Raw genomic sequence first — 18876 nt, 5'->3', positions numbered from 1 at the left:
ATCCCTGGCTTTTGCGGGAGGTGGGGGAAGGGACAGAGCGCGGCTCTTTCACTTCCCCCACCTCCCACAAAAGCCCCCAAGAGCCACGCTCCCTTTAAAGAGCTGTGCGGAGTGTGTGGGGGGCTCTTGGGGGCTTTTCCCCGAGGAGGGAGAAGGGGAAAAGCCCACAAGTGCTGCACACACGCTCCGCACGGCTCATGAAAGGGAGCGCTGAGCAGAGCCTGGGATGCATTCAGGTTCTGCTCAGTGCTCCCTTTAAATAATATTTTTTTCTTGAATCCCCCCCCCCCAAAAAAAGTATGGTTAGGTGCGCCTTATGGAGTGAAAAATACGGTAGTGTGCCCATGGCAAGCTAACTTAGGAAACCCAGGAAATTTGGGGCAGCGAGGGTGGGAGAAGAGTTTGCAACACTCTGCAGCTGCCTCACACCGTGAGCACTGTCAGCGCTGCAGGGTAACCAGTTGAAAAGAGAGGACTGGGTTCTTGCAGCTTGAACATTTGCATAGAAGAGGAAATTGGCAAGTTTGGGCAAGAGGGGGCCATTCCAGCGCACGGTGTTGCCGCTTGTCTGCGCCGGGGCAGAGAAGGTGAGCACCAAGTCCCCCTCTCTCACCAAGTTTAACCCTGCTGATGTGAGGGTTTTCCCCATCGGAAGGCCCCATCGACACACAAGCATGGCTGTCACACAGTGACCCTTTGCAGGTGCTCACAGCCTCTGTCATCTATTGCATTAATATAATAATACAATAAGAGTAACTTCTATAAAGCTGGGCTTCAGAAAGAAGGGATTCAGCTAGAGTGCTAAAGAAAAAGCAATTTATGTGCATTGTATGTGTGATATAACGTTGTGTGCCACCAGATGGCGACGTGGAGTCCCGTTTTTCCCTACCAGATTTCCCTGTTTAAATTTACAGTGCTTTAGACTGAAACACTTCTTTGATGCGTCTAGATCCAGCCAAGGAATGCACAGTTGTAAAACAGTTGGAAAGAATAAATGAACAATTGTGGTGGTGAGAAACATGCCAAAGGGAGGGATTAATGCACAGTTCCGAACAATGTATTTATTTCTCTCTCCTTTCCATAACAGCGAGTACATAAACTGGCTGCTGTAATATTTATTCCTATTATTGGGAAGTTAAATATTGCCAATAACTCACTGGTTTCGCTCTGCGTTAGGTTTCATATTATAGAGGTTGATTTAAGTTTGTGGAAACGCAAACATTTATCTCTTCCTCTCGTTCATATTACCCTCCTGAGTTCCAAGCAAATTGTGCCTACTTATATTTTATGATTTTGAGATAATTAAAATATTTTATGAAGGCAACTAAAAAAATAAAATAAAAACCCTCCCCAGAGTTAGTGGCAAGGCTATTGATTGACTAGCGCTTTACTGCAAAGGGGGTGAGGTGGCGATGAATCATTCTTTAAAGGCTTCTAAGTTTCCTTTCATTGACACGCTAAACACAGCAACCTACACTGCTAAGGCTCCTGGGGGAAGCTGAATATTCACAACATTTACTGATAGCGCCACACCAGAGTTACTAAAAATAATTCATGTTCGGGCCTCGCTGCCAGTTTTGGAAATAAACGCCAAACAGCTGCAAACATTTATACTGTATTGGGGGTTTTGACCCATAAAATAATACAGCAAGGAAGAAACGAATGAAAGAAAATTTGTGAAGCTTTCTGTATTTTTGTACCCGATAAAATATTTAATAGAAACAATTTTTAAAAAATGAATGAAATGACATGAGCGGGGAGCAGGGGCCAGACTGTAAAAACTTAAGAGTCAAAGAATTGGAAGGGGCCCCAAGGTCTTCTAGTCCAACCCCATATTCTGAGTGGTGAGGGACTCGAACCCACAACCGTGAGATTAAAAGTCTCACGATCTACCAACTGAACTATATGTTCTTACTGAAATGGAGTAGAGTCTCTTACCACAAAACGGGTTCGCTTTGACTCTTTTAATACAAAAAGCGTTGAATGGAACGAGGTTTGCTTCATAGGGGAGGGGTAAAATTGGAAGTGCCATTTCTCACATCTGTATCAATTTCCACATCTTCCCGTTTTTTCACAGTATTCCCTGTTGTTCCGTTGCTTGCCATCCACACCCATAAATGTAGCTAGGGTGTGGTTTGTTTTTTTTTAATATTCTTATGTCTCTCACCTGCCTTTCCCCATTCTGAGCACGTGTGCAGGTATTTCTGCATTCAGTCATTCATCGATCTGTACATATCTTTATTCTGACACTCTAATTTTAAATCAATTTCCCTGGAAGGGGAAGGGAGGCTGTGCGGTCTGAGCCACATAAACGCCAGCGCAAGGAGAGAAGAGGCCAGGAAACTAAAGCTGGGTTGGGGTTTCAGCCCAAGCTGGCGTCCTGGCTCTCTGTGAACGCCACGTGGTGTCAGAAGTGGGAAGAGTCACGCTGCAGTGCTCGTCCTCCTTTCAAAGAAGAAAATAATTCTGGGGCGGGGTGCAAATCCCAGGAAAATGAACTGCATAACCTGCCTATGCAGAACTGCAAGTTCACAAGTCCAGCTGTCAATTCTAAACCAAGCACGTGAAATGCAGTCTGATAGCTACCATTGGGGTGGGGCAGGGCAGGGAGAGAGAAAGAACATTTCTGGTGCAGTGCTGGGAAACAGGCAGCCCATCTAAGTGCAGAGAAAACCTCGTGACAACCAGTATGTTCTGAGCACAATTCAAAGTGTTGGCACTGACCATTAAAGCCCTAAACAGCCTCGGCCCAGTATACCTGAAGGAGCGTCTCCCTCCCCATCATTCAACATGGAAATTGAGGTCTAGCGCCGAGGGCCTTCTGGCAGTTCCCTCACTGCAAGAAGCAAAGTTACAGAGAACCAGGCAGAGGGCCTTCTCGGTGGTGGCGCCCACTCTGTGGAACGCCCTCCCATCAGATGTCAAGGAGATAAACAACTACCTGACTTTTAGAAGACATCTAAAGGCAGCCCTGTTTAGGGAAGTTTTAATGACTGACGTTTTGATGAATTTTTAATCTTTTGTTGGACGCCGCCCAGAGTGGCTGGGGAAACCCAGCCAGATGGGCGGGGTATATATAAATAATAAATTATTATTATTATTATTACCGCAACTCAGGGGGCTAAGCCCATTTCAGCTGGGGTTTTAGACCTATTCATGCATCACCACAGCAGTATTGGGGGCTAATTCGCTTCAGCTCCTCTCTTAGGTCCCATCAGTGCTATGCCCTGAAAGCAGTATGTCGCTGCTTTAAATAATCACGGCTCCCCCCCCCCCGAGAATCCTGTGAAGTGTAGTTTGTTAAGGGTGCTGAGAGTTGCTAGGAGACCTTTGTTCCCCTTGCATAGCTAGAATTCCCATGGAGGTTTAACAGTCAATCCCTCTCCCCGGGGAACTCTGAGAAATCTAGCTCTGTGAGGGGAATGGGACCCTCCTAACCACTCTCAACAACTGTCTGCTCCATCTTCTGGGTGACAACCCTTCAGGTATTTGAAGACCCACAACATGTCCCCTCCCACCCCATACTTTATATCCTCCTAACTAAACATACCCAACTATGTCAGCTGTTCTTGAGTCCTCATGGGGCTCAGGGCTTGTTGCATGGGCAGCAGCATTGCCCAGTAGAACTTGACCTGGACTGTCCTATATCAGGCAGATAATAGGCGGTGATAATAGATAATAGGTGGTGAAACGTCCTGTGTGAGTGCCTGGAGGCGGTTGGAGGATGGATGGTGGCTAATGGGTTGGGGTTGCATCCTGACAAGACAGAAGTACTGTTCTTGGGGCACAGGGGGCGGGCGGGTGTGGAGGATTCCCTGGTCCTGAATGGGGTAACTGTGCCCCTGAAGGACCAGGTGCGCAGCCTGGGAGTCATTTTGGACTCACAGCTGTCCATGGAGGTGACGGTCAATTCTGTATCCAGGGCAGCGGTCTACCAGCTCCATCTGGTATGCAGGCTGAGACTCTATCTGCCTGCGGACTGTCTCACCAGAGTGGGGCATGCTCTAGTTATCTCCCGCTTGGACTACTGCAATGCGTTCTACGTGGGGCTACCTTTGAAGGTGACCCGGAAACTACAGCTAATCCAGAATGCGGCAGCTAGACTGGTGACTGGGAGCGGCCACCGAGACCATATAACACCGGTCTTGAAATACCTACATTGGCTCCCAGTACATTTCCGAGCACAATTCAAAGTGTTGGTGCTGACCTTTAAAGCCCTAAACAGCCTCAGCCCAGTACAGTATACCTGAAGGAGCATCTCCCTCCCCATCATTCAACACGGACATTGAGGTCTAGCGCTGAGGGCCTTCTGGCAGTTCCCTCACTGCAAGAAGCAAAGTTACAGAGAACCAGGCAGAGGGCCTTCTTGGTGGTGGCGCCCACTCTGTGGAACGCCCTCGCATCAGATGTCAAGGAGATAAACAACTACCTGACTTTTAGAAGACATCTGAGGGCAGCCTTGTTTAGGGAAGTTTTTAATGACTGATGTTTTAATGTATTTTTAATCTTTTGTTGGAAGCTGCCCAGAGTGACTGGGGAAATCCAGTCGGATGGGCGGGATATATATAAATAATATATTCATTATTTTTATTTTTATTTGTACACTGCCTATCTGGTTGGGTTGCCCCAGCAACTCTGGGTGACTTCCAACATATATAAAAAAATCACAAAACCTTAAACCTTAAAACCTATACAGGGCTGCCTTCGGATATATTCTAAAGGTTATAGAATTACTTATCTCCTTGACATCTGGTGGGAGGGCGTTCCACAGGGCAGGTGCCACTACCGAGAAGGCCCTCTGCCTGGTTCCCTGTAACAGCAAGGGAACCGCCAGAAGGCCCTCAGCGCTGGACCTCAGTGTCTGGGCAGAACGATGGGGGTGGAGACACTCCTTCAGGTGTTTTACCGAAGGTGGTTGTTTTACCGATGATTTGCAATTGCTACTGGCAATTTGTTTGTTTTTCTATATGATTTAAGTTGTAACTGTGATGTGCTGTTCTGTTATCGTTATTTATCGCTTATGAGCTGCTTTGTGATACATGTGAGTGAAAAGAAGCATGGAAATATATTAAACAAGATGAAATGAAATGTGAGAGGGTTATGTGTTGAATGCATCATTTAAAAAAACCAACCCCACATATTCCTTTACTTAGAAAGCTAGCACATCATGGAGAAGGGTGAACGTTCCTTCTGACATGCTGGTTTTCTACATGCAAGGATTGTGGGGTGAGGAAGTACTAAGCCAGGGTTCCTCAACCTCGGCCCTCCAGATGTTTTGAGACCACAATTCCCATCATCCCTGACCACTGGTCCTGCTAGCTAGGGATCATGGGAGTTGTAGGCCAAAAACATCTGGAGGGCCAAGGTTGATGAGGAAGCCTGTACTAAGCATTCACATACAACCCCCCCCATCTCTCTCTCCAGTGTGGTGTTGTGGTTAAGAGCGGTAGTCTTGTAATCTGGGGAACCGGGTTCGCGTCTCCGCTCCTCCACATGCAGCTGCTGGGTGACCTTGGGCTAGTCACACTGCTCTGAAGTCTCTCAGCCCCACTCACCTCACAGAGTGTTTGTTGTGGAGGAGGAAGGGAAAGGAGAATGTTAGCCACTTTGAGACTCCTTAAAGAGAGTGAAAGGCGGGATATCAAATCCAAACACTTCTTCTTCTTCTCTCTCTCTCTCACTCACACACACAGTATTAAGTCAAAGGAAGCTTACCATGTGAAACTGCAACTCCAAACCCTCCAACATTTCTCTGATGAAAAGTGGGACATCTTACCGTAACCTCCAAAATTTCTCCCATGGAAATTGGGACGTCCTAAGGAAAAGCAGGACATTCCTGGATCAAATCAGAAACCAGAACCGCTTCTCTAAATCAGGAACGTCCTTAGAAAATAGGGACACTTGGAGACTCTGCAACTATATATTTATATAGTTATAGATTTAGTTATAGATTTAGCCAGTCCACCAGCGGTTAGGGTTTAGGCTCCAGCTATTCATTAAGTAGCATTCCATAAATCTCTCCTCCATAGTTTTGTTTTGTTTTGTTTTGCTCTGGATTGCCAGCAGATGGTGCAATTGCTCCACATCAGACTGGCCTTCTCCCATTTCTAAACTCTACCATCTCAGCCCCGCAAGCTACTGGCGACTCTTCTTCAGCAGGCAACACGATGGAAAAAACAGTGGAAACAGCTCAAAAAGCTTAAAACAACTATTTGGGGTGTGGAGTTTTCCCCCAAAATGCTCAACAGTTTGGGTTTGTTCCCCAAAAAGAAAGTTCAACAATTATGTGGGTGTCAGGAATTTTACTTTTTTGAAATATGGCAACCCTATGTGCAGGGAACTTTTTGCCTGCTGAAGAAGAGTCGCCAGTAGCTTGCGGGGCTGAGATGGTAGAGTTTAGAAACGGCAGAAGGCTCTGACTCTCTCTCACACAGAGAAAGAAACATCTTGTAGGTGTCTCTCTCATCTGCTGGCTATGCCTCCTACGTGACAGCATGGGACGTGGGTGGCACTGTGGCCTAAACCACTGAGCCTCTTGGGCTTGCCAATTTAGGTCAGCGGTTCGACTCCCCGCAATGGGGTGAGCTCCTGTTGCGCTGTCCCAGCTCCTGCCAACCTAGCAGTTCGAAAGCATGCCAGTGCAAGTAGGTACTGCTGTGGCGGGAAGGTAAACGGTGTTTTTGTGCGCTCTGGTTTCCGTCACAGTGTCCCATTGCACCAGAAGTGGTTTAGTCATGCTGGCCACATGACCGGGAAAGCTGTCTGTAGACAAACGCCAGCTCCCTCGGCCCAAATGTGAGATGAGCGTTGTACCCCATTGTCAGAGCTGCTTGAAGATGCTAGCTCACACAGGATCACGCTAGCCAGCGATCATTAAGTAAAAGTCTTTATTGAATTACAGTTTCCATTCTCACGCTGCTGCGCGCAACTCTACGTCTAGTAGCTAGATCGGCGAAGCTCCGTCTGAGTCTCCGCCCCGTGTGCACCAACTTAATATCCTAGCCTTGCTCCACCTTTTCCGCCTGACTGTCCTCCTCTGGGTCCCTCTACCCCCCGGGGTTTCTTCCTTCCGGGATTCTTCTGACGCTGACCCGGACCCTCCTGTCTCCTTGCGCCGGGCTTTAGGACCTGGCTCTCTTTCGGGGCTGCTTACTGCGCCGCCTTCCTCTGCATTTGAACTTGGCGCGCGCGCCCAACCTTCCACTTTCCTCTTAACCGTTTCTTCGCTCCCCGATGGAGGTGTGGCCACTCCTGACTCATGCCCTCCCTCCTGTGGTGAGCTGCCAGCGCTTCCCCCCTGGCTCCCTTCCTCTTCCCTGCTTCCTGGCGGTGACGCTGGTCCCGATTTCCAGCTGCTCTCCCCTGAGTCCCCTCTGGCTCTATCTTCCTGGGGTGCCCCCCTAGACTCCCCCCTTGCCCTGGCCACTGGTGCTCCTTTCTGTGAATCCTCTGATTCACTGGAAAGACTCGGAGATCTCGGGTCGTCGTCATCACTCATCTTTTCTTCTGCCTCCTCCCCTTCGCTCTCTGTTTCCTCCCTTGCCCGTGCCTCTGCTCCTAAACCCCTGACATCCATCCCCCCCTCGAAGCCCCCCATTCCCCCCTCCCCTCCTTCCGGTGCTGGAGCTGGGGGCTGCTGTTGCAAAGGGACGAACGTCGGATATCGGTCGCTTCCCGTGGCGGGCCTCCATCTGAAGTCTCGCGGGTCTTCCTCCCTGCTCTCGTCGACAACGGTCACCTCCGCTTCCATCTCTGTGCCGCCGTGCTCGAAACCAGGGTCGTCCCCGAAAACGTCCATGTCCGTCTCTCCCTCACTTCCTCCTGGCGGTGTTGCTCGTCCTGGGCCTTCCAGCCACCGTCTGCGGAACTGCTCCTCTGGTCTATCGTCCCACCAATACGAGGGTTCTGATGCAGATCCCGAGGGTGACCCCTCCGGGGAACGGACGTCTTGTGTCGGGTCCTCGTCCGAGTCGAACCCCCGGAAAGTGCTGGCCGAAAGCGTGGGCGTGAAAAGCCAGTCATCGAAAAAGTCTGCTGGCATAGGTCTATGGGGAAAGAGGGCATGAAACTCGTCTTTGAGGAGAGGTTCGTCCAAGGCGTAGCCCGGCACCCAGCTGTTCGCACTGGCCGGGGTGCCCTCCTTGGCGAGAAAGTATTCTACCCCCTCTTCCCCCCATCTGGAGTCCAAAATCTCCGTGACTTCGTTGATGCGCTCCTTCTGTGCCACTCCCGCGTGCCCTGTTCTGTCTCTGACCGGACTCGGCGCTGTTCCGGGTTCCTGGAACCTGTGCGGTGCCTTGTAGGGAGTGAGCACCGATCTGTGGAATACCGGATGCATTCTGGAACCCTCCGGAAGTGCCAGTCTGAAAGCTACCGGGTTGACCTGCTCTTCGACTTGGTAGGGCCCCAGTTGTTTATGCCCTAGTTTCTTCTTGGCCAACGACCTGGCCGGCACTGCGTGGGCTGCTAACCAAACCCAGTCTCCCACGTGGAGCTCTTCGCCAACCCTTCTGTGCTTGTTTGGCCAGCTCCAGGTGGCGCCTCAGCTGATCGTGGACTTCCTGCAGCTCCGACGCGAACGCATCTGCTGTCTGCGGCTCCCCCTCCCCCCTTCTTTCCAGTCCCGGGAAGGTTCTGGGGTGCCTCCCGTTGTTGGCGAAGAACGGCGTGACCCCCGTGGACACGTGCTTCGTGTTGTTGTAGGCGAACTCGGCAAGCGGCAGGTAATCCACCCACGTCGCAGGCTGTTGATTTGCATAACATCTCAGGTACTGCTGCATGATGGCATTGACCCGCTCTGCTTGCCCGTTGGTCTGCGGGTGTCTCGCCGACGCCAGGTTGATCTTGACGTTCAGGAAGCCCATCAGCTTCTGCCAGAAATTCGAGATGAACTGCCGCCCCCGGTCGGACAGAATAGACCGTGGCAGACCGTGAACCTTGAACACGTGGTCTATGAACAGTTTGGCGGTTTGCTCCGCCGTGGCCACCTTAGCACACGGAATGAAATGCGCCATCTTGGAAAACAGGTCCACCACCACCAGCACTGCCGTCTTGCCCCTCGAGCTGGGCAGATCCGTGACAAAGTCCAGGGCCACCCTCTCCCAAGGTTCGACCGGAGTTTGCAGCGGTTCCAACAGTCCGGCCGGCGGTTTGTGCACTGGTTTGGCCCTCTGGCAGGTGTCACACCTCGCCACGTAGTCTGCGACCTCCCCTCTCATTCCAGGCCACCAGAAATCCCTGGCTACTAATTCCACCGTCTTCTCCTTGCCAAAGTGCCCGGCCGTGGGCGCGTCGTGCAGCTGCTGCAGCACCTTGGCGCGAAGGTCGTCTCCCGGCACGTAGATGGCCCCCTTACGGATGAGCAAACCATCTCGTAGCTGGAAACCGTCGGCCGCAGCCGTGCCCCTTTGCACCTCTGCCATCTTTGCTTGCGCGAAGGAGTCATCCTGCAACGCTCGTCGCACCGCCTCCAGGTCCACAGTGGCCGCGGCGCACGCCCATACTGTTGGTGCGAAGATGTGCATGGCGGCCGCTGGCGTTGCGTCCTCCAGATACTGTGGCTTACGGGAGAGGGCGTCCGCCATGATGTTAGTGTCCCCCGGGACATACTCTATGCGGAAGTCGAAGTTCGCAAAAAACTCCGCCCAACGTATCTGCCTCTGGTTTAGGAACTGTGCCGTGCGCCAGTGCTCCAGATTCTTGTGGTCCGTGCAAACCTGCACCGTGTGCTTGGCGCCGATCAGGAAGTGCCTCCACGCTTTGAACGCTGCATGAATGGCCAGCAACTCCCTGTCCCAGATGGTGTAGTTCTGCTCGGACTTGCTGAGCTTCCTGGAGTAAAACGCTGCCGGTCGCCACACCCCCTGCTGGTCCTTTTGCAGCAGGACCGCCCCCAAGGCTCTGTCCGAGGCGTCTGTCTCCACCCTCATCGGCCTGCTGGGGTTGACGTGAAGCAGCTGCTCTTCCGACGCGAAGAGACGCTTGAGTGCCTGAAAGGACTGCTCCGCCTCCTCTGTCCAAACGAACTTCTTTTTCTTGGAGCTAAGCGTGTCCGTGATGGCCGCTGTCTGCATCGCGAAGCCCTTGATAAACTTGCGATAGAAGTTCGCAAAGCCGACAAACCTCTGGACCTCCTTCCGGTTGCGTGGACTCTTCCAATCCAATACCGCGCGAACCTTGGCGCTGTCCATGGCGAGCCCCTTGTCAGACAACTTGTAGCCCAGAAAATCCACCTCCGTCACGTCAAATTGGCACTTCTCCAGCTTGGCGTAGAGCCTATGTTGCTTTAGTCTGGTCAGCACTTCCTTGACGTGTCTGTCATGCTCCTGCTGCGATTCCGAAAAGATCAGGATGTCATCTAAGAAACAGACGCACGTCTTGTAGAGAAGTCCCGCCAACACGTGATGCATGAAAGCTTGAAAAACGTGGGAGCCATTTTGCAATCCAAAGGGCATAACTCTGTATTCGTAGGTACCCAGTGGCGTGAACATGGCCGTCTTCCACTCATCTCCCTCCCGTATACGAATGAGGTTGTACGCCCCTCGCAGGTCTAACTTGGTGAACACTTTTCCCTTCCGCACCTTCGCCAGGAGGTCGTCGATTCGGGGCATGGGGAAGTCCGACGGCTTGGTCCCATTGTTTAAAATGCGATAGTCCACGACCAGTCTTTTTTGGGGCGTGTCTCGCTTCTTAACAAAGAATACTGGGCTGCCCCCCGCTGCCTTGGACTCTCGGATGAAACCGCGCTCCAAATTATGATCTATGAACTGTTTGAGTTCCTGCAGCTCGTCCTCTGACATGGAATACAGTTTCCCCTTAGGCAGCGCCACCCCCGGCAGCAGGTCAATCTTGCAGTCATATGGTCTGTGAGGGGGCAGCCTGTCCGCCTCCTTCTCGCAGAAAACTTCCAAAAATTCTGCGTACTTGTGGGGAATCGCTTGCAGCATGCCTAGCAGCAGCTGTGACTCCTCTTCCTCTCCTTCCTGCCGGGGCACGATGCAGTGTTCAGCACAAAAGGAAGAGCCGAAGATCAGCTGCCTCTGGTACCAAGCCAGCGTTGGGCTGTGCTTGTCCAGCCAACTCATTCCCAATACAATGGGCGTATCCGATAGTTGAGTGACATTGAAGCTGATGATTTCTTTGTGATTTCCAAGTCGCATCGCCATGGGCGGCGTCTGCTTCACCACTTGCCCCCCTAGCAACTCCCTGCCATCCACCGTGACAACCTGCAGGGGCAGTGTGGCCGGCAGCAACTGTATAGCGTGTTTGTCGACAAAGTCCTGCCCTATAAAGTCCGCATTGCTGCCTGAGTCAATGGTGATTGGCACGTCAGTGGTGATTCCATTGGGCAGCTGGAGAGATGCGGTGAGCCTCACCACTGGTTTGGGCGGGAGGGGGTTCACGGGCTGTAAAACCTCTGGGGACTGCGTCACTAACACGTCTGGCTGGGCCCCAGGGCCTCTTCCTCCAGCCAGACTGCGTCGTTTCCCTGCTGTGGTCCCCCTTGCTGCGGTGCTGCAGTCACCATTGCCGAGGCTGCAGTAAGCTTGTGGAGCCTCTGGGGACACTCTTTTGCCATATGCCCTGGCTCTTCACAGACGTAACACTTCCTGTTCCCTCTAGGAGGCTTCGCTTTCACTGCTACCGGTGCTAGGGCTCTGGTTGCTGACTGAGCCCTTGCACCTCCAACCTCCATAGGTTCGGCTCCTCCTCCTGGCGGAGGCGTGGATTGCGCCCGCGCTGCTTCTCTGGGAAGGAAGGAGGAGCCCCTGGCTGGTTCGCGCCCTCCACGCCCTTCGTCCCTGCTCCACGGACGTCCTTCCAGCCTCACCCCCACTGCCAGTGCCCTCTGAACGACCTCCTGGGTGGTTCGGGGTCTCTCCCCCCTCGCGATCTCATCTTTAATCGAGTTGTGCAGCCCCTCCCAAAAGAGGTCTCTTACAGGAGCCGAATCTCTGTCCCATCCCAGGGCACTGACCAAGGCGAAAAAGCGGGCATGATACTGCCTGACGCTGGCCCTCCCTTGTCTCAGCCCATGCACCTCCTTCCGTGCAAGATCCACGTCAATACTTGATAAAAAACACCCATCCATCGCTTTAATAAAGGCATCTGCATTCTGGAGCGCCGGATCCTTATCTCTCCATAAATTGCGTAGCCATGCTTTCGCATCCCCATGCAAATGGGACATGATGAACCCCACTCTCTCTTGTTCATCTCTAAAGTCTTTATGCAGCAGTTGCAGTGCGCACAGTACGTCGGCTCTAAAGTTGGGATACTGTTGCAGGTTCCCATCGAAGTGAGAGACCAGCCCGCCTGTCCGTCTCGCCAACCCAATTCCCTCCTGCCGGGGTGTCTGCTTTGTCAGCACGTCTAACCTGACCTGGAGATCCCTGCAGGCGGCAGCTGCCTCCTCCTCTCTCTTCCTGGATGCGAGAGCCTCGGCGTTCAGTTGTGCCACTGCGTTTCTGAGTTCCTCTATCTGCTGCTCAGCCGTCATGTCGTCTGCCGTTCGTGAGCTCGCTAGTAGGCACCTGTTTCTCTCCCCTCCTCGAGGCTGTAGATGCCCACAAGAGGGAGACGGAGCTTACTGTCAGAGCTGCTTGAAGATCCTAGCTCACACAGGATCACGCTAGCCAGCGATCATTAAGTAAAAGTCTTTATTGAATTACAGTTTCCATTCTCACGCTGCTGCGCGCAACTCTACGTCTAGTAGCTAGATCGGCGAAGCTCCGTCTGAGTCTCCGCCCCGTGTGCACCAACTTAATATCCTAGCCTTGCTCCACCTTTTCCGCCTGACTGTCCTCCTCTGGGTCCCTCTACCCCCCGGGGTTTCTTCCTTCCGGGATTCTTCTGACGCTGACCCGGACCCTCCTGTCTCCTTGCGCCGGGCTTTAGGACCTGGCTCTCTTTCGGGGCTGCTTACTGCGCCGCCTTCCTCTGCATTTGAACTTGGCGCGCGCGCCCAACCTTCCACTTTCCTCTTAACCGTTTCTTCGCTCCCCGATGGAGGTGTGGCCACTCCTGACTCATGCCCTCCCTCCTGTGGTGAGCTGCCAGCGCTTCCCCCCTGGCTCCCTTCCTCTTCCCTGCTTCCTGGCGGTGACGCTGGTCCCGATTTCCAGCTGCTCCCCCCTGAGTCCCCTCTGGCTCTATCTTCCTGGGGTGCCCCCCTAGACTCCCCCCTTGCCCTGGCCACTGGTGCTCCTTTCTGTGAATCCTCTGATTCACTGGAAAGACTCGGAGATCTCGGGTCGTCGTCATCACTCATCTTTTCTTCTGCCTCCTCCCCTTCGCTCTCTGTTTCCTCCCTTGCCCGTGCCTCTGCTCCTAAACCCCTGACACCCATATTCGCCTTTGACTGGACTTTACCTTTATCTTTTACCATACTTGACAGAAGACAGTCTTCTATCCAAAGCAGGGACGGCATGTTACGTTTGGCCATTGGAGGTGAAGAGGGAAGAGACCTTGCCTCCCTGAAGCCTTGCGGATCGGGACAGTGTGGCAGCAATTCCCAAGTTCCAGCGAGATCCCGTTTGAGAGATCTCGCTGGAAGCCGCCAGCACTTCGCCTCTCTTTTCTAGCAGGAGGGATGGAAAGCCATCCCGGGGATTCCGCCACCCGAGGCGTCTGCCTCATGGATGGGCCAGACCTAATCTGAAGGGCTGTCCTGTCCAAGTCCAATTTAAAGATTAAGAAACCCCCCCAAAAGAGGAGTGTTGCTGGTGGTTTGAAGCTGCCCATCCATAGTTTGTATCTGGGCAGCAGAACTGAGGAGGCAGACACAGATTACCAGAGCAGCTTTTCTGTATTGTATTTCTGTTTAAATTATAGCAATCGAGTCTATATATTTGCACACATATATGTATGGTAACATATGAAGACTATATGTGAATCTGAATCCTCTTTTTTTGGTGGCTGTTTCCCCTTATTTTGGCAATATGCAAGTTGCATCCAATGTGCACACAGTTCCTCACTCCAGAGAGGTCAAAGTTCACATGCCCTGTCTCCCATTCAAGGCTATTTGCATGAAACTCTGGAGACGGAAAGTTGCTTAAACCTTTCTCCCAAGTTACTCCAACTTATTAGCTCAACCTTATTTTGCTTGTTTTTTCAGCCACCTGGTTCTAGCTCTGATCAGTGCTTGGCATGAACTAAATCAGACAAATTAATTCACTATAAACAGATTCAAAAATGGCACTGAATGGCACCTGAAAGCCATTCCTTATAATTTTGGGGGGGAACTGAAAAGCAAATGAAGTTCCTTTTGCAGTGGGGCTTGGGGCAATTTTAATTCAATTTAATTGCATTTCAATCATTTGTATATGTATAGGAGCTTCGTCACACTTAATTCTGGGTTTGTGGCCACTAAAAAGTAATGCTGCTGTGTTAAGATCCTAATTGTTGGGGGAAATAAATGAAACAGTTGTTCACATTACACTGTGTGTTTTGATGGTTTCTTATGTCTATTTTATACTTCAGCAGAGCAGCTTGTAAAATTCTGAAGGCTGGAGGAGAGCAGAAGGCAAGGACCACGTGAATCAATTACATAATGAGCTGCGAATTGAACTGGAAACAGTTAGTTCTCTTCTGGAGGGGGTGAATGTGAACTGCAACTAATTCCTTTCTAAAATGAACTTCCCAAGCACTGACTCCAGGATGTTCTAAATCAATTTCTCTCTCCATCTCTACAGATTTTAATTTACACATGAGGAACACTTGGTAAACCTTTGTGACCCACTTGCGAATCACTTTGCAGATAATCTCGCTCATATCTCAGCTTTAACTTGGGTGTCACATTACTTGCTGTGCTATGAATGTCCTTGCAGTCTCCTCAATGCCACATTTGCTTGGGGTTATGGCAGCCCAAGGACATTGGTAAGTTACTTGGAAGACCCGAAGTCTGCATATCATTTGCACACTCGAGCTTTGCCTTGCTGAGCTAAATAGAGCCACCAGAACAAAGGGGGCTCAACTGCTGGGTAAAGGTAAAGGGACCCCTGACCATTAGGTCCAGTCATGGATGACTCTGGGGTTGCGGTACTCATCTCGCTTTATTGGCCGAGGGAGCCGACGTACAGCTTCCAGGTCATGTGGCCAGCATGACTAAGCCGTTTCTGGCGAACCAGAGCAGCGCACGGAAACACCCTTTACCTTCCCGCCGGAGCGGTACTTATTTATCTACTTGCACTTTGACGTGCTTTCGAACTGCTAGGTTAGCAGGAGCAGGGACCGAGCAACGGGAGCTCACCCCGTCGCGGGGATTTGAACCGGCGACCTTCTGATCGGCAAGTCCTAGGCTCTGTGGTTTAACCCACAGCGCCACCCGCCAACTGCTGGGTAAAGGAGACAGTAAATGCTTCCTGGATGGAAAGAACAGTCCCTGTAATCTTGAAGGCTAGGCGAGTCCTGTAGAACAGTGTTTCCCAACCACTGTTCCGCGGCACACTAGTGGTGCCGCGAGATGTTGCCTGGTGTGCCGCGGGAAAAATTAAAAAATTCGAAAGATTTTTTTTTTAAGTCAAATTTTCGATTGGGGCGCCGTCACTAGATGACCCCTGGGGTTCCCTCCCTCCCTCCCGCTCTGCGCCTCCCTCCTCCTCCTCCGGGGAGGCCCTTCCTGGCTCTCGGCCAAGGCTTGGCGGCTGCCACTCACTCACTCGCTCGCCCACCCGTCCCTCCATCCCTGCACCCGGCCTCTCCCCCTCCGTCCCCGGCGCGGGGGCTGCCGGGATCCGTAGTCCCCTCGCCATTGGGCTCCGCGCCCGCGCGGGGTGCGCAAACTACATTTCCCAGCGTGGCCTGGCAGGCCGGGCATTTTGTTTGAAGCGCTCTTCTCCCGGCCATGGAATGAGCGCAGCGGCGGCGGCCGGGCGGGCAGGGGCTCTTCCGCGCAGACCCCGCGCAGCCTGCCTGTGCCCCCGCGGAGATCGGGCGGCAGGATGGAGCCCGGGGATCCCCGCGGAGGCGGAGCAGCAGAGGCGGAGGCTGCCCCCCAGGTAGGGCTGCGTTGGGGGGGGGGTTATTTTTGCAATGCTGCATCCGCGCCGGAGGGGACGCATCGGACCGCGGGGAGACCCCTTGGCGGGCGTGCAAGGCAATGCATGCGTGCAGGCGTTGCATGGAGTGCAGTGCAATGCAATGGCAACGCGGCGCCCTGCATGCATGCATGCAACTTCCACCGGCGCTCCGGACTTGGCAGGTGAGGGGGGTCCCCAGTGGGCGGCAGAGAGAGCCGGGAGGGCGAAGGGGAGCCGGGGGGGAGCATCGCTGCTCCCCGAGCCGAGCCCGGGGGGAAACTTCGGCGTCGTTGCGCCGGGTGTTGGAAGTGGAGGCTGGCGGGGGCCCCTCACCTGCAAAACCTGGTCGCCTCTCATATATTTCGTGCATTGCATTCATCACCCGCTTTCTCCTCCAAGGAGCTCCCGGGGGCGCGCGTGGTTCTCCCCGTGTTATCCTCGCAACAACAGCCCTGTGAGGTGGGTCAGGCGAGTGGCCCAAGGGAGCACCCAGGGATTGTCCTGGCCAGGTGGGGTTATTTGAACCCTGCTCTCTGCCCGGTCTTCGTCCTCATTTAGCCCCCACATGTGCATGACTGTGCATGACTGAGGTTTTCCCCCCTCGTCTTGGCTATAGTGTGAGTCTGTGCTGTTAATTAATGGGGTTCTGCCTTCGGAGAAGATGAGCCAGCCCTCAAGGAGGTGATTACGCAATTTGCTAGCAATTCATGTCCCTCCCGGCGTGACGCTGCGCGCTGACGTCACGGGGCTGTAATGGTGGTGTGCCTCGAGATTTTTTCATGAAACAAGTGTGCCTTTGCCCAAAAAAGGTTGGGAAACACTGCTGTAGAAAACCTTTTCTAGATCCCACATATTTCAATATTAGTAAGTCTCCAATGTCCTGTTGAGCAAGATTGGGGCTTTTTAAATGATTGCTTTGCATCCATCTGTCTCAGGAAACAATAAAGTGAACCTCCGGGGGTGAAGTCAAATCAATGAAGTGACCTCCCCGGGGCACAAGCCTGGGTAGTGTCTATGCAGTGGCGTAGCGTGGGTTGTCAGCACCCGGGGCAAGGCAAGTAATTTGTGCCCCCTAACCCGTGGATTTGCGCCCCCTAACCCTAACCCCCAGATGTTGCGCCCGGTGCGGCCGGCCCCTCCTGCACCCCCCACGCTACGCCACTGTGTCTATGGAGGTCCTGGGCTGCCCAGACCACCAGACCCACCCCCTCGGCCTTGCTGACATGGTCCAAAGGAAAGCAGAGCAGTAAGTTTGGCACCAGCTGGGTTGCAGGAGTTGCCAGGAGGCGGACAAGGAAGCATCCAACCACCTTAGGGACTCCACTCCAGATCTGTGTAGGGCTTAACTCCTTATCCTTTTCTTCTCCCGAAGATATCTGCAAGGCAGTGGAGCTTTAGGATCAGTATGCTCCTTCTCCCAGATGGGCTGCCTTTCCAGGTTGACAAGCCCCATTTGCCCCTTTTCAATAATCCCAATGATCTAAATCAGGAAGGGGGCATCCATTGCCCCTCCAGGTCTGGAGAGTAGCAATATGAGAATGGGCCTGTTCTGCAGTGGCTCCATCTGTGGAATGCTTTCCCCAGGGAGGTTTGGCTGGTGCCTTCATTATACACCTTTAGGGACTAGGCAAAAAGGTTTCTCTTCAACCAGGCCTTTGCCTGGTTAACATCCAATATCCTTTTAAATGTGTTTGTGGGAGGTAGGGGGGCTATTGGTTTGTTTTTCTTGTTGTATTTTTTTTACCTCTTATTTTTATGTTGTGAACCGCCCTGAGATCTATGAAGAGCAGTACACAAATTTAATAAATAACCATATTTTTTTTTTAAAAAACGCAGAGGAACAGACCTTTTACTATCTCTTGTAGATCCACCATTTAGGGGTAATACAGGGCTAGGATGTGTAGCAAGCTATTCTCAACATCTGGGAGAAAGCAATTGATGGAGGTGCTTTAAAAAACCCCAGACACTGCAACCAATAGCTCCCGAAGCCAACAGGCACAGAGAACAGTTTCACGCATGAACCAAGCATGGGCGCATTCTACAATGTGTCAAAATAAATGTATGTACCCAATGCAGCTATGAAACACTATTCAGGAATGTCTTTCCCTCATGTAATTAGGACTGTATGAGGCAGGGTGCAGGCAAGCACGCTAGCTCTGCCACTTTCATTGTCTTGGGGTTTCTAAATTCTGTGGGGAGCCTATGCAAGTAGAGAAGACTCCCCACGGCAGACATTTGCCCTCCAACATGTAGAGGGGGGCAGGGACAGAGCTTAATACATCTCCACTCTTCCAATCTCCATGTTGAGGGGCACAGCACCTAAGGAGGGCAAGCGAGGGGACAATCTCTGTACCTCTTCCTCCCAAAGCCGCTTCCATTTCATATTGCTGGCATATTTTGTTAATAGGCAAGAAGAGAAGCAGCCCTTGGGTGGTTCCAACAGGTCCATGCACACGGCTGCTAACCAGAAGGCTGGTGGTTCGATCCCACCCATGGACAGCTGAGGGCATGATTCCTGCATTTCAGCGGCTTGGATGACCCTCGAGGTCCCTTCCAACTCTACAATTCTATGATTCCTTAAAGGTAAAGGGACCCCTGACCATTAGGTCCAGTCGTGGCCGACTCTGGGGTTGCGACGCTCATCTCGCTTTATTGGCCAAGGGAGCCGGCGTACAGCTTCCGGGTCATGTGGCCAGCATGACTAAGCCGCTTCTGGCGAACCAGAGCAGCGCACGGAAATGCCGTTTACCTTCCCACCGGAGTGGTACCTATTTATCTACTTGCACTCTGACGTGCTTTCGAACTGCTAGGTTGGCAGGAGCAGGGACCAAGCAACGGGAGCTCACCCCATTGAGCGGAT

At 52.4% G+C, this 18876-nt stretch overlaps 1 long non-coding RNA gene across 2 annotated transcripts in view; it reads left to right on the top strand.

Moving 5' to 3' along the window:
* Window positions 1–3327: 3327 nt before the first annotated feature.
* LOC310706628 overlaps window positions 3328–18876 on the top strand; it is a 24224-nt gene continuing 8675 nt past the window's right edge. The window contains exons 1-3 of one of the 2 annotated variants that reach the window (XR_014525954.1): window positions 3328–3485; window positions 14479–14984; window positions 15343–15409. This is a non-coding gene — a long non-coding RNA (uncharacterized lncRNA). Of the gene's footprint in view, window positions 3486–14478; window positions 14985–15342; window positions 15410–18876 lie in introns of those variants that run through there. The other variant, XR_014525953.1, reaches the window with a different exon arrangement.

The sequence above is a fragment of the Podarcis liolepis genome (genome assembly GCF_965112155.1).
Source record: "Podarcis liolepis genome assembly, chromosome: 5".
Lineage (NCBI taxonomy): Eukaryota > Metazoa > Chordata > Lepidosauria > Squamata > Lacertidae > Podarcis > Podarcis liolepis.
The sequence above is the reverse complement of the archived record's forward strand: the minus strand, read 5'-3'. Positions and strand labels throughout refer to the sequence as shown.